Raw genomic sequence first — 15,441 nt, forward strand, 5'->3', positions numbered from 1 at the left:
GCCATCTTATCCAATTCCCTCATTTTATGGATGGTAATCCGAGCTGAAGTGGCTTGCCTAAAGTTTACATACATAGCAATAAGATACTGAGATAGGAATTGAACCCTGATTCTTAAGCCCAGTACCCAATTCACAATACCACAAGGTGATCTACATTTTAATGTGCCTTGTTCCTAATGGTTTCCAATGCTGAAATGATCGGGTTTGAAATGACACTGGGAAAAAAGGGAAGTTTTTTTAGTCTGGTTTATTTTTTTATAATCATAACTGAATGTTATCTCCTAGTAAGGTGATAATTGTCTCTAAATGCTATATGGAGCTTTTCCTGTCCTGTCCATTCTTACATGGAAGAAGAGAGGATCAAAAAAATGAAAATTAGAGAAAAAGGAAGATAACTTGGTGGACAAAATACACAACCAAAAACCAAAACAACCACAGCAACAAAACCCCCATTGACTTTGGAGTAAGAAAAACTGGGTTCTTACCTCAATTCTGTAACACCTTTAGAGGACTGTGTTCGGTTCTAGTTACTATGTTTTAGGCAAAATATTTATAAATTGGAAAATGTTAGCTTCCTCTGACGTGGGTGTGCTTGGGAAAGACGTCATACTTCTCTAAACATCACTAACTTGTTCTGTAAAATGAAGAATTTAGATACATGGTCATTAGGGTTCATACCAACCCAGATAGTCTAAGATCCCAAGAGTCTCAAGTCTTCAAGTCTGGGGGATTCCAGTCTCTTCTGTTTCACTTATTATTATTATATGATGAAAATTGAAATAGGAAAGGGTTAAATTTCCCTTAGTTAAATTTAAGGTTTATCCTACGTCTAGTAACACAAAAGAAGCTTGTGGTCACTTTGTTGAATATAGCACAATACACCCGATCTTGCATAGTTCTTTGGAAATCAAATTGGATTTACAAGGAAAGAATCTGTATTCAAATTCTGGCTCTGCTTGTCACACATAGACATGTGCAACCCTGCTAAGCCACTTAATCATTCTAGTCCTTACTTTCCTTACCTGTAAATTGAAGAATTTGCCTTAGATAACATCCATGGTCCCTTCTGGTTCTAAATTTATGAACTCTCTGGGACTGTAAAGATCAAAGTGTGCTAATTTGCACCTCTGCCAACTCAGCAGGAAACTCTGATATGGTTAATAAACAGTAACAGACATTTATCTAGCTAGGTCTTTCAAATTTGATGAGTATCTTTCATGCATGATCTCATTTGTGTCTCGAAACAATCCTGTGAAGAATAATTCTAGAAGGCATCCAGATGTTACAGACAAGGGAAACAAGACTTACAGAACCTTGGGAGTGACTTGTCCAGAGTCACCCATCCCGTTAAGTGCCAGAGGTGAGATTCTTCTATCTTACATATAAACTCACATCTTCCTCACTCCAAATACAGCAATCTATCCATTACACCTTAAACTGAAACAGGATGGAGGAAGGGAGAAGGAGATAGGAAGGCAGTCCTTAGGAAATCCATCTATGACAAGTGAGTGTAGGAAAAACTTATATGAGTTGTACTTTCATCATTACTTCACTTGTTCTCAGCAAGCACAAAGTTGGCTCCTCCATGCCCAGTTACCTTTTATCCAGCCAATGTTTTCACTAAACAGAGAAAAATGGTTGCTTTTGCACCTCTCCATCTATTTTGGAGAGGAGAGGTGGGACCTTTTTCTATAACCCAGGGCATGGGAGGATGGGGTGACAGGAGGAAAATTCCATCAGGAGCAGCTCAGAGCAAGGCGAGTATACAATTTTTTTCTGCTGCTCTTGCCCATCCCCACCTCCTGGCAGAGCTTTCCTTGCTTCCTACTCATCTTCTTGAAGAGACAATTTTCATGCAAGTTTGAGTCTGAAGTCTGCACATGAGTGAGAAAGATTGTGTCCCTACATCTCCCTATCACAATAGTGCCATTTAAGAAGGAAATAGCTCTAATGGGTATCTCTATTACAGTGAAATTCAAAGGCATTGCTTTCAAGTAGTACTAAAGAATGGAGAGAAGATGAGCCAATAATTTATATAGTTTGGGGAGTCCATTTTTATCACATATGGAAAATTTCTCCTAAAGTAGTTCAACTTGAAAGACAGCTGGTATCACTGTGGCTCTAAAGGCCTTCTTCTCTGTGAGGACCCACCAAAGTGAAAGTCACCCCAAGCCTCACACATCTGTGTAAAAAGAACTGTGGTTTGTCTCTTCTGTTTCAAGTTTTGATCCAGCTTATCACTTATCTTTTGGAGGATGAATTATTTTCTTAGCCTTCCACCAAAGAGAAAGAAAGAATAGGGCTAAAATGTCAGGCAATTCAGCTTCCAGACACTCAAGTAAATCAGCGGTAGAGTTCCCCTCCTTAGACAACAGTGTAAAACGAATACCTTTCCATGCAGACAACTTGAGAAACACCCAAATCTTTCCTGGAGGGTGCCGCTCTTTGTCTGGTCTCGGGTGTGCTACAGCAGATGGGTAAGGATGTCCTCTGCTAAATTTTCCCATCAAGGCAGACAGTCCATTGCCAGTCATCTTGGCTTTTTTCTTGCTGCTGGACTTTGATGACTTGGGAGAGAGTAAGGCTGATGACTTTGCACAATTCTGCCTCTCTTAAATTCAAGTCACATACAAGTCATCACTCGTGATGTCATCAGTCCTCTTTGAAAATGAAGAATGAAAAACAAGAACAACAACAAGGTGCTTTACAGTCTAAATGATTTCTTTCCTATTGTTTCTCCTAAGTGACAGTTGAATGAAAAGAGGATTTGATACTGGTTCATAATTTGGCATTGCTACTTCCTATCTGTGTGATCCTGAACAACTTTAACATTATTGAACCTCATTTCCTTATCTATAACATAAAAGTGTTGAACTACATCGACTATCAGGTCTCTTGTAGATTTAAAAATAACCCTATGAAAGTGCAAAGTTGCTTTGAGTTACATTTCCTATTATGTTAATCTCTATCACAGAACCACCTAATTTTGTATCTTTGAACATACATATGTGTGCATATTTGCATGTGTGTGTGCTCAGGTACACACACACACACACACACACACACACACACACACACACACAAGCTTCTATTTTTCCAAGTGAGTAATCTTGTTTGCTGGACATCAAAGAAATGGTTCACATGCCCAGAAGCACTAAGTACATAACTCTGCAGTTCTCTCAGAATAGCCTTAGGTACTCTGCCAGAATCATAACATCTCAGAATTGCAAGGAAACACAGAGGGTACATAACCTAACCACTGCATGAACAAGAATACTTTCTATGACATACCTGGAAATGGATCATTTAGCCTTTGTTTGAAGTCTTCTAGTATGGGAAAAAGAATTATCTCCCTGGGTAGCCCGTCCTACATTTGGATAGTTCTAATCATTAGTAATATTTTCAACCCTTACCCCTTGTCTCTCTGTTTCTATTTTTCCAACCCATTCTCCTAGTTCTTCTCATTTAGCCCAATTAAAAAAATTCTAATTCTTTTGCTACATGAGGGCTCTTCAAGTATGTGAAGATATTCCTTTGCCCCATCCCTTTTTTCACCCCTCTAGATTAAATGTCCTAGTTCTTTTGATTATTTTTACATGACAAGATTTCTAATCATCTCACCATCCCAGTTATTCTCTTTAATTAAAAAAATAGTTATTTTAAGTTCCAAATTACTTTCATCATTACTTCACCTTCCCTCCCATCCATTGAGAAAGCAAGAAATATGATTAATATATAAATGAAGTCATGCAAAAACATCTTTCTGCAGTAGCCATATAGTTATTTTCTTCAGGATATCTGCTGTTTGTCAAGGTCCTTTTTAAAATGTTGCAGCCACAACTCTAGGCAACAGCTGTGGTTTGATCAAGGCAATATATATATATATATATATATATATATATATATATATATATATATATATGTTAGGAGAACTTTTCTGGACTCAATGCTTTTTGTAGTGTAGTCTAAGATGGCATTAGTTTTTGGATTGCCATGTTCCACTCAACTCTGATTGAGCTTTTGGTCCAACTAAAATGGTGGATATGTTTACCCCATCTCTCATCAGTATCCATCACGTACTACTGAAATTGACTTTTCAATTATAAGATAGAAATTTTTATTTTTCTCTATTAAATTTCATTTCACTATATTTAATCTATTGTTCTAACTTTTCAAAATCCTTTTGCCATTTAACTTTCTTACCTGATGTGATGGATATCTTTCCCATTTTTTCCTCCACATTTCCAGCTTATATCTCCCCCCCACCCAATCTGGATCACTTTCTCTTTTCTCTTCCATTTAGCTTCCACTTACCTTTAATAATTCTTTTCAGCTCAGCAATGGTGTCAAACTCAAATAATAATAGGGACTACTAATTCTATACATAAGGATCCTTGCAGGTGGTTTATTGATTAACGTTTAGGTTTCATTATATTTTTATTTATTTTGTTAAATATTTCCCAATCACATTTTAAACTGGCCTCTGCCATGGTCATGTTTGACATCTTTGATTTAAGGTTACCTTCCTATAGGCCTGCATAATGATTTCTGAGCTGTAAAACAAGTTTTTACCAATACAAGATACCTCTCCGTAAGCAAGTGAAGTAGTATTTAGAAAGGGGGTAAGTTGACCTAGCCAGTTCTCTTACAATAAAATAGACAATAAAACTGCATGGCTTTACCCATTGGTCCTGAAAGCTTTTTTCTAGGAAATTCCTAGATCAAGATAAAGACTTGGAGGAAAGAATAGACAGGTAGGTGAGCATGTCTACTCATCATCATCTTCTATAAAATTAGAGAATTAGATGAGTTACATAAACACTCAAGTCTCTTCCAGATCTAAATCTATGATTCCGTCATTAGTCTTCAGCAGCAGCAGTAGCATACTCATAATCCACCATTGCTTTTATTAGATTATAGACTCTTTGAGGGCATTCTATGCTTTCATTTTGTTGTGTTTATTTCTCTCCACCCCCCTTCCTAGTGTTTAACATAAAGCTCTCTTTATCACTAGATCTCAATCACTTCTTGGGCCCATGAATGTTTTTTTGTTTTGTGTTGTTTTTGTTTTTGTTTTTTTCAGTAGTGATTGGTTGAGGACTAAAATCATTCCTCTATAAGGTCCAGAAGGCCTTGTCCCCTGCCTTTCTCCTTTACTTTCCAGACTCTTGGATTTCCCATTTGCTCTGAAGCCTTTTGGTGTTGTTTCTTCTCATTAAAATGAAAGTTCCTTGAGATCAAAGACTGTCTGTCCTTGCTTGGGATCCTTTTCCTAAAAATCTCTTCTCGATTGCAGCCACTCAGAGAGTATGCTGTCCTGTCTGGCTCAGGAGAGCCTTATGTTTTTCAGAATTATGTTTCAAGCCTTTTTTGATAAGAGGAAATCATGTAGACTATCCTAGTGGGTTAGCAACACTACCTTGCAATATAAAAGGAAAATCAGCAGGGCCCCTGAAAGAGATGTTGATAGAATGGGGCATGTGGATGTGATGAATGTATGATCAAGAAGAAACATGAATTGAGTGGATTCTCCTTTTGCATTTTAGCTTACTGCCTTTCCCCTCTTCTTTTTTCTGGCTTAAAAAGGAAGATTTCTTTATTAGCACCAGTAGCTATTTTAGAACTATAAGATTCTGTGTCAATGTTTAACAAATACCTATAAATTAATTCATCTAGTTTATCTCTAAGCATGAAGAATGTTACTCAAGAGGAAAAACAAACCCATCTTGTTCAAAAAATTCATTCGGGAAGAAAACTTCTAGATTCCTTTGGTTATCGTTCCTGATGACTCAAGATATGCAATAGTTTCCTTGGTAATTATTATTTAGTGGTAGGTTTAAACATATCCAGGGATATTAGAAGTGCTATTATTAATTGAAGTGATTGAAGTCAGGAATTCAAATTCTGAGTTAAAAATCCTACCCTAGATTAGCTATGTAATTGCACATTTAATATATCTCAGCCTTAGTTTCTTCATCTAGAATCCATTAGGCTGTTACTTTCCCTTTTTTTTCTTTCTTTTTTTTTTTATTCACACTGCATGTGACTGGCAATTAGTAGATGCTTAATGTTTGCTGACAGACTAACTTTAATTGGTTTACTAATTTGGGGGAAATAATAGCAAATAATTCCCAGGGTTGTTGTAATCAAGTGAGATAACAGAGGAAATGATTGGAAAACCTTAAGATGCTATAAATAAATACTATTATTATTTTTATTGATTGTTATTTAATCCTTTGGAGCAAGTTCTTTATTGAAAATTTATATGAGCTACTTGACTGACTTAAGTTGGTGTTCAGTCCTGCGGGCCAAGTTTTAGGACAGTCACTCTGAAGAACATCCAGTTGTATGGATAGGGCCACTAGTATGATAAAGGTTTTTTTACTTCTAGCCATAAGAGATTTTGGTTGAAGGAACTGGAGATGTTTAGCCTGGCAAAACAAAGATTGAAGGAGGCCATAGTCTCATGGAATAGAATAAAGAGTAATGTGCAGAAACTGCAAAGAGATGATTTTAGTTTTGATATAAGCAAAGATTTATTTTGCAAATTTAATATTTTACTTTTTTCAATGAGTTGTGAAGATAATTTTTAATATTCATTTTCCACAAAATTTTGAACTCCAAATATTTTGGTCTCATCTTCTTACAATGACACAGATTATATATGTGCAATCATATAAAACATTTCCATATTAGTCATGTTGTAAAAGAAGAAACAGACCAAAAGGGGAAAACCATTTAAAAAAAAAAGAAAGTGAAAATAGTATGATTCAATCTCCCTTTGGAATCCATCAGTTCTTTTTCTGGATATGTATAGCATTTTCCATCATGAATCCTTTGTATTTATTATACTGCTGAGAAAAATTAACTTATTCATAGTTGATGATCACGTGTTGCTGATATACTCATTTCACTTTTAAACAAATAGCACTATCCCAAAGTAGAATGGCCTACCTTGGTTATTAATGGGTTATCCTTCAGAATAGAAGTTTAAACAAAGTTTTAAACAGTTGGCAGGTACATTGTAAAGGGATTTTTTTTGAAGTATGAAAAATTTAATGGTCTCTGAAGCTATTTCCAACTCTAAAGATGTGTGGTTTGTGATTATATCTTAGTATAGTGGTAGCACAGTTTGTCTTGAAGGGGTTTTAATAATGACTGAGTTGTAACAGAGCTATCTTTTATGAGAACAAGAAAGAACCGCTTGCTTTTCATCAGAGGTGATTTCCTTCTGTGAAGGGTCAACTCTTGGACAAATCTGTCTAGATGAATTATTCTCTGGTCATGTATTTGAATCTCTCTGAGCCTCACCTGAATGAGGTCTTGGAGGTCTCAGATTTAACCTGCGGTTTGTCCCTGCCACACCTTGTGGCAAGGTGAATTTGTACCCATAAACAAAACCCAGCCAGATTCCATGCCAGCCGGGTCTCTAATTAAAGCTATTTTGAGGGACTGGAGGCTAATTTGAAGGAGATTGCCAGATGGATTTCTACAAGTATAAAAGTGCTAGTTTGACTATTAATGATAGTGCAGTGCTTAATTGGCTCAAGTTAAGCAACAAAAATAAAGCAATATAGAGAAAACAAACAGCTGGGTTTCCTCCTTCAAACAACAACTTGTCACTATTGACTCTTTTGGGTCAGAAGAAAGAGTACCCACACCAAAGTTAGAGAGAGAAAAGTAATAATGAGTTGTTTCTCAAACATGAATAGGCCCTGTTAATGGCATCATAGATCTAAGAGCTTGTTGTTTAGTCATTTTTTAATTATGTCTGATGCTTCATCACCTCATTTGAGGTTTTCTTAACAAAGATTGGAGTGATTTTTGCCATTTCTTTCTCCAGCTCATTTTACAAGTGAGGAAACTGAGACAAGCAAACAAGGTTGTTCAGGATCACACAGTTAGAGAGTTTATCTGAACTCAAGTAAATGAGTCTTCCTGATTCCATGTCTAGAACTCTATCCACTGTACCACCCAGCTGCCTGTATATAGGAGTTGGAGGGACTTCAGAGGTAACCTGGTCTCAACCTCTCATTTTAAAAGATGGGGAAACTGAAGTAAAGTGACCCAAGTTCTCACAGTAATGGACAAAAGTGTAATCCAAATTCCCAATCTAGTATTCTTTATACATCCATCTCACTCTTTTTCCTGATTCTTACTTATTTTTGCAGAGACTCTAAAATATTACAGGTCTTAATTCCTAAAACATCAATATGGGAAGGATCTATGATTTTACAAGCAGGGGAATTCCTCTGTCATTGCCACTAATCTTTGATTTAGTAGATGAGTTCTAAAGAGTTTTAAGAAACAAATAGTCTAAATGATCTAGGGTTATAGTATTAGTGTTGGGATTTGAGCTCAGTTATTCCCTACTTTAAGGTCAGAATCCAATATTCTATGCTAGATTTCCATTATCCCAGAAACATAAAAACTTAAGTATAAGTCTGATAGAGCACCACTGACTTATAAGATAGCTGGTAAAGTGAATTAAGGCGCAGTGAAGGGAGAAGCAATAGCTGCCCCCAGGATATAAGCCACTGATGTTTTTGATTAAGAAAATGGTGACAGAAATGATTCTAGTTTCCTCACATAGCCATGTGCCTGTTGGCTTAACTGGAGTTGGAAAGGCCAATTCCACACGTGTAACACTATCTTAAAGCCTTTGGGGCATCTCAGTTCTTGCTAGTTCAGACATCAAATGTTTATTATATGCACAACATTGCTGGATTTATCAAGAGGAACAGAAGCCTGGTTAAATCCAGAGTGACAAATGAAGGCCTACATTTAGAACACTGCTAGTCCTGTGAACTATAGCTCTTGCTCAGTACACATACAATATCTCTATGTTCTCTACCATTCTTCAGATTTTATTAATTAAAAACAGTCTGATATTGAGATTATGTGCCCATTGACAAACCTTTTTTCAGTTGCCATTTTGAATTAAGGCAGTAGACAGAATCATAAGCAAAGTAAATTTCTCATACCTTTCAAATAATTTGCTATATTTCACATCAGAATCCATCAGTTCCTTCAAAATTAATGTAAAACATCAACAATAAGATTATGTGATGATCAATTGTGATATACTTGTTTCATTTCCAAAATGAAGTGATTCAGACCAACTCCAATAGACTTGGGATGGAGAAAGCCATCTACATCTAGAGAGAAGACTGAGGGGACTGAATGTGGATAACAACATAGTGTTTTCACTTCTCTTCTTGTTGTTTGCTTGCTTTTTTGTTTTTTTCCCATTTTTTTCTTTTTGATCTGATTTTTCTTGTGCATCATGATAAATGTAGAAATATGTCTAGAAGAATTGCACATGTTTAACACATATTGGATTGCTTACTGTATAGGGGAAGGGGTGGAGGGAAGGGAGAGAGAAAAAACTTGGAACAAAAAGTTTTGCAAGGGTAAATGTTGAAATCTATCTTTGCACATATTTTAAAAATAAAAAGATTATTTAAAAATAAATTAATAAACAAAATTAGTGTAGAGACATTCATAAATGCATTAATATCAAAGCCTGAATTAAAACAGAGATCTTATTTTATTCAGTGAATTAGGAAAGAGCCTAAAGTAGAAAGCCTTTCCTAGCTCCCCTTAATTTTAGTGCCTTCCCTAGTTCGTCAATAAGCATTTATTAAGCACGATGTGCCAGGCAATGTGATAAAAGTTGGGAATAACAAGGAGGAGAACAACTGTAACAAAGAGACCATCTGACTGGCCTCCAAGCCAGGAAAATCTGGGTTCAAATCCTCCTTAGTATTTGAATTTACTGGCTGTGTAAATACTGGGCACATCTCTCAATCTCTCTAATATCCCAGGTAATTATATATATATATATATATATATATATATATATATATATACTTTATAGAAAAGGTGCTGATCTGAACTTGGCAAAAAAGAATTCCTCCCTGGAAACTCTCTACACAGTTGAAATAAAAGATTTGGGGAACAAACAAACAAACAACTATATAGATAAATAAACAAGTGCATAAGCAAATAAATCACCATGTCTCATCACTCAGGGCTTTAATTCAGCTCAAATATATGGAAAGCACTTTGTACAAGTGTACATAAAAAAGTACTACATAAAGGTTGTTGTTTATGACCTTGGTCCTTTTCTGCATGCGTGTCATGTCATTTTGTTGCTAAGTCATTTAAAAATGTGTCTCCTGCACTGAATGTTTTCCCTTCTGTAAATATGCATGCTGTGTCCAGTTCCAATCATTGAAACCGGATTTAGTAGAACAATGTGTTGTCAATTCTGATAACACTTTGCTACTTAAAGAGCCCCTTTCTCCCATGGAACACAGAACATGTTGTACACAGTAATATATCAATCAACAAGACTTTTTGAAGTTCTTACCATGTGTCAGCTACTATGCGAAGGGTCCCATTTCACAGAGAAAGAAACTGAGGTTCCCAGAGCTGAATTAGTTATTAGTAACCTAGCTATTAAACGTTGGGATCTGGATCCAAATCCAGGGTTCTTAACTCCAAGACCACCATGCTTCCTGCTATAATTTTCTGCTTCTCTAATTTTCAATTAAATCCTCTTGGAAACTGAAGAAAGGGGGAATTGGCCTGGACCTATTTAAATTACAGAAAGAATTCAGTTCTCTTGACTTCCAGGTCAGAGTTGTGAAGATGATGCCTGGAGAACCGGGAGAGTGGGTCTCAGTGAGGAAGTCGGAGGATGTTATTGGTTTGCATAGGCACACGTTCTTTCCCCCATGAGTGCTTCTGCAGTTCCATCACCATGGAAGCTAAGTACTCAAATGCCGTGATCAAACAAGGGTGTTGTTTTCCATCTCCAATGAGAACTGGCCAGGAGGAGAATATGACAGGGAGATTGAGATGAGATGCAAAGAAAGAAGCATTTTGATTCTTAAGTGCTCTACGGTGGGATGCAGGGCACAAGGTGAATTCTCCTTTTTTGAAAATGTTGAAGACTGAGAGAGACATAAAGGGACAGACACCAGGAGTAGAAGGAGCATTTGTGTGTATGAGCACATTGGATGAGCGGCTTTGGGGAAGTGGGTTTCTCTTAAACTCACCTGGAGGTGTGGCTAGGATGGCGAAAAACAAGAAAGCAAAAACAATAACAACAAACCCCCAAAAAACCTTGTGTCCAATATGTGTCCTGCTGGTATCATAGAAACTTTTCTAAGCCCTCTTATAAAGGTGAGGCTTGCTAATTATATTGCTTTCAGCTCTGTTGTCCTCCCTCCTCTTCCCTACCAATTCTGAAGTTTAATTATTCAGTAATTCAGATTGCTGAAATCTATTATATCTTTGATACGTATACCACAAAATCTTAGAAAATTACATTTATATAAAACATTGACATTTATCATATAGATACTAGCATAGGAGAAAAAGTGGTTGACTTAAAAGCCAGGGAAATTTGGATTCAAGTGCTGCCCTAATGCATACTGACTGTCTGAATTTGAGCAAGTTAATTAACTTCTCAGGGCTCTCAGAAACTCTCTAAGGCCATTAAGTCTCAGAGAAGGTACGACCTCCTTTGGTAGAGGAGGAGTTTCTTCACTTGAGAGTTCCCTATACCAACGAATTTATCAGAATTCAATTTCTATTCCTATTATATATAATTTATAATCTCATTTGCAAAATCCAAATTGTGAAAAGGTACCTTGAAAGAAGGGAGGATGGTGGTGGGTATTGCCCAAAAGACAATCCCACCTCAAGAGACTCTTTTAGGAGACATGCAGATCAGCTAAACTGGTCTTCTAGCTGTTCCTCCCACATGGTACCCAAGGACAAACTCGCATTGGTTTCAAGACAATAATGCTGATCCTTGTGACAAAAAAACAAAAAACAAAAAACAAAAACAATAAGGTGCTATTTTCATCGCTTTTTATATGAGTAAAATGAGACCAATATAAGTTAAATGAAGCAACTTGAAAGACCACTGCAATTCACAAATCCTCGGCCGCATTTTTGTAAATGTTCTTAATAACTTTTATACACTAGAAACATCCCTTCTAGTACTAGGTCCAAAAAGTTATACAGAGCAAACTCCTTGAGAGTGTGCCTGTGTTTATTTTGTCTCTGTGTCTCTAATGCCAGCCCTGTGCTTTGCACAGGTTAATGGGGGCTAATCAAGGAAGCTCTGGGATCTACTGGGCCTGCAAGCAAGGCTTCCCTGATGGTCCCCTTTACACATCATCAGCACAGAATAAATATTCAGATTGAAATGAATCCCCATCACAGATCCAGGAAGATAGAGAATAGTTAGTGAATATCCTGTTAATAAAAAAATTGAATTACATTTAACAAAACTTTTTACAAGGCAGGGTGCCATGATAAATTCTAAGAACAGCAAAAAGACCCAAGAAGACTCTACTCCTAATCTCAAGAAATTTACAACCCAAAAGCAGCTATATGGAATGGTGAACTTAAATTGTGTTTAAAAATAAGCCAAAGTCAAATGTGATAGACACAAAGAAGATAAAATGTTCTAGAAAAATATGAAAAGAGATAAAACATTTTGCTTTGGGGAGATAAGGAAAAAAGACTAATATTTCAATAAGTACAAATAAGCTGGAAAAGCATTACAAGTCTATAGGAATGACTTGCTGTGTGAATGAGCCTATCCCAACTCCTCTTAATTCCAGTGCCTTCCCTCTATTAATTTTCCTATTTATCCTGTATATAACTTGCTTTGTATATATCAGTGTTCAAATTGTCTCCCCCATTAAACTGTAAGCTCCTTAGGGCAGTTATTGTTTTTGAATCCTCAACACTAGCACAGTGCCTGGCACAACTGTTTGTTGACTACTTAAGGCCCTTTTCATAATCTGAAATAGCTTCAACTTCCTTCTTCACCTTTTCACTGTGTACCACCACAGACTCTGTGTCATGTCTAAACAGAAGTATTAGATGCCCACTAATTTTGCCTGGACCTCTCCTACATCCATTAACTGCATACTAGTCATATATCCTCCATCCCATAATCATGTAGTAGATTTTTTTAATCCAATTACTAGATTCATCTTAATCTTTGGCCCCATCGTTATAATCCACCAGTATCAATTGGGAATTATAATTCTATCAAGCAGTTTGTTATCCCTCTTCATCCTGGTGTCTTGCACAGATTTGATAAGCCTGTCAACCATACTTCATTTATGTGGTTGTATAAATAACAAATCAGCCCCATGAACAATGCTTTTGGAACCTTCATTAGGGGTCTCAATTTAAGGTGGCTAAAGGGGCTGCATGACTATTTTAATCAATATTAGACATAATGTAGAAACAAAGATGCCCATGGGGATGTACATGTATGTTTTAGATAGTTTTATACTAACAAGCATTTGGGAATAAAACATGATTTTTTAAAAAATAGGTTTTTTTGGTAACGAGTAACCACAACAGGAATATTTGTTGAAATTTCACATGGCGACTTTTCCTTTCTGGGAAATAGTTGCTAATAAGAAATCACATCTGAGTAGATTTCTTTACAAACACCTTGCCACCTCACCCAGCCCTTGATGTTTTCAACCCAAAGGGGGGAAAAACACAACTGATGATTCTTCATTGGAAGATGCTATTAAGATTGTCAATTTCTCCAAATGCATGGTTGCAAAACCTTCATTTTTTACAGACTGTGTGTTACCCTAAACTATAGACCTGTCACTAGGCACTGTGCTAGTGTGTGGGTACTGAGAAACTGTGGGAAGATCCAAGTGGCATTTAAATTACATTCTCCCTTTGATTCTGAAGACATTTAGTGCCATTAAGTCGAATTGGATGCAGTTGGTTCTGCAAAAGAGAAGGCCGCCCATTTAGAATCGTCACTGCTGCCATGGCTGGGGAAAAGAAATTAAGCCATCAAAACAGCAGGGTTGGCTTTTCTATCCAGATAATTATGAAATTAAGAGGAAAGCAGGAATTTTGTATGGTTCCTTTGCATTCTCACAACAGTGTGAACCAATTCACACTGGTTTCAAATGCATGGCTCTCTGGGAGGAGAGAACAGTCAGCTTCATTTGGTTGGGTTCCTTTTGTGGACCTAGTAAAGGTGTAATGGAAAGTTAGCAATTACCTTGAAATCCTATGTTCAGTGAAGAAACTGAATCACAAATTTAGAGCTGCAAATTTGATTTCTTTTTCCCTAATGCTCTCTAGATCTATTATACTCTAGCACACACACACACATGCATGCACACATATGTATTTGCATATAAGGAGGTCTATACAATATTAACAATTGAATAACTATATATACATATATTTTTTCCCATGATAGCTTGTTTCAAAGGGAAAATAAAGTGCAGATTGTTGTTCTTGTCTCCTATAAAACACCCTCAAGAGAAGGACACAAGAGTAACATGATTACAGAGAGCACCAACTTACACTACTAAGCATTTACTTAATAGTAAAGTGGCTGCTTTGGTTTCTGAATCAGAACTTCCTTAGATCAACAGCTGATCAGGAGGTGAGAGCCACTGAACCCTATTTTGGTCCATAGCTTTAGCACGCCCTATGAAAATTTTGAAAATGTTGTTCAACAAGCTAGTGTTTGTGTCATTAGTATATGTTTTTATGTCTCTAACTATACTCTATGTTAGTCCTTTGCTTAACTAGGTTCAAAAATATTTCTAATATTTTTGCTCATTTATTTATTCAACAAGTACTTAATGAATGTTTACTGTCTACAAGACACTGTGGGAGCATAAAGAATCACATAGTTGTAGAATATCACATTTAGAAGGAGCTATTGAACACAAGCCACACATGAAGAAGAAACAATTCTTTAGTAGATGATGAAATGTTCTTTATTTGAAGACCCATAGTAAGGAGGAACCTATGAGCTATTGAAATGGTTTGTTTTACTTTTGTGCTGCTCTAATTGAGAGGAAAGTTTTTTTTTTCTTCCTTTCATCAAGTCTAAATCTGCCTTTGCTCCTAGTTCTGCCCTGTAGGTCAATCAGAATAATTCAAATTTCTGTACTTGAGAGCCCATCAATTACTTGTAAACATATATCATATACTCCAAAATTTTCTTTTTCAGGCTTATCTCCATTTCCTTCAACTGATTTGCATATGACATAATTCTGAAGCTTTTTAATAGGCCTTCTCCAGACAATTTCCAGATAATAAATGTTTATCATCATTATCATCATCATTAATAAATATATAACACTTGAAAGTTTACAAAATACTTTACATATATTTATCTTAAATAAACCTCATAACAACTCTGTGAGGAAGGTATGACTAGTAACCCCATTTTATACATTAGGAGATATAATAAACCATAGTAGAACAGAATAGGATTATTCTGTCTCTTGGTATTTCTTTTACTACAACTTAAGATTACATTAAACTTTCTCCTATATTATACCACTGATTTTGCAATCCACTAATATCTTCAGATTTTTTTGAGGGGTGGAGAGTGAACTGTTGCCT

General features: G+C 36.2%; 1 protein-coding gene across 1 annotated transcript in view; it reads left to right on the top strand.

The window, feature by feature from the left end:
- OPCML (opioid binding protein/cell adhesion molecule like) overlaps positions 1-15,441 on the top strand; it is a 1,489,737-nt gene that overhangs the window by 191,063 nt on the left and 1,283,233 nt on the right. The gene's annotated exons all lie outside the window — the stretch shown is intronic.

This window comes from Sminthopsis crassicaudata, chromosome 3 (assembly GCF_048593235.1).
Source record: "Sminthopsis crassicaudata isolate SCR6 chromosome 3, ASM4859323v1, whole genome shotgun sequence".
In the NCBI taxonomy this organism is placed as follows: domain Eukaryota; kingdom Metazoa; phylum Chordata; class Mammalia; order Dasyuromorphia; family Dasyuridae; genus Sminthopsis; species Sminthopsis crassicaudata.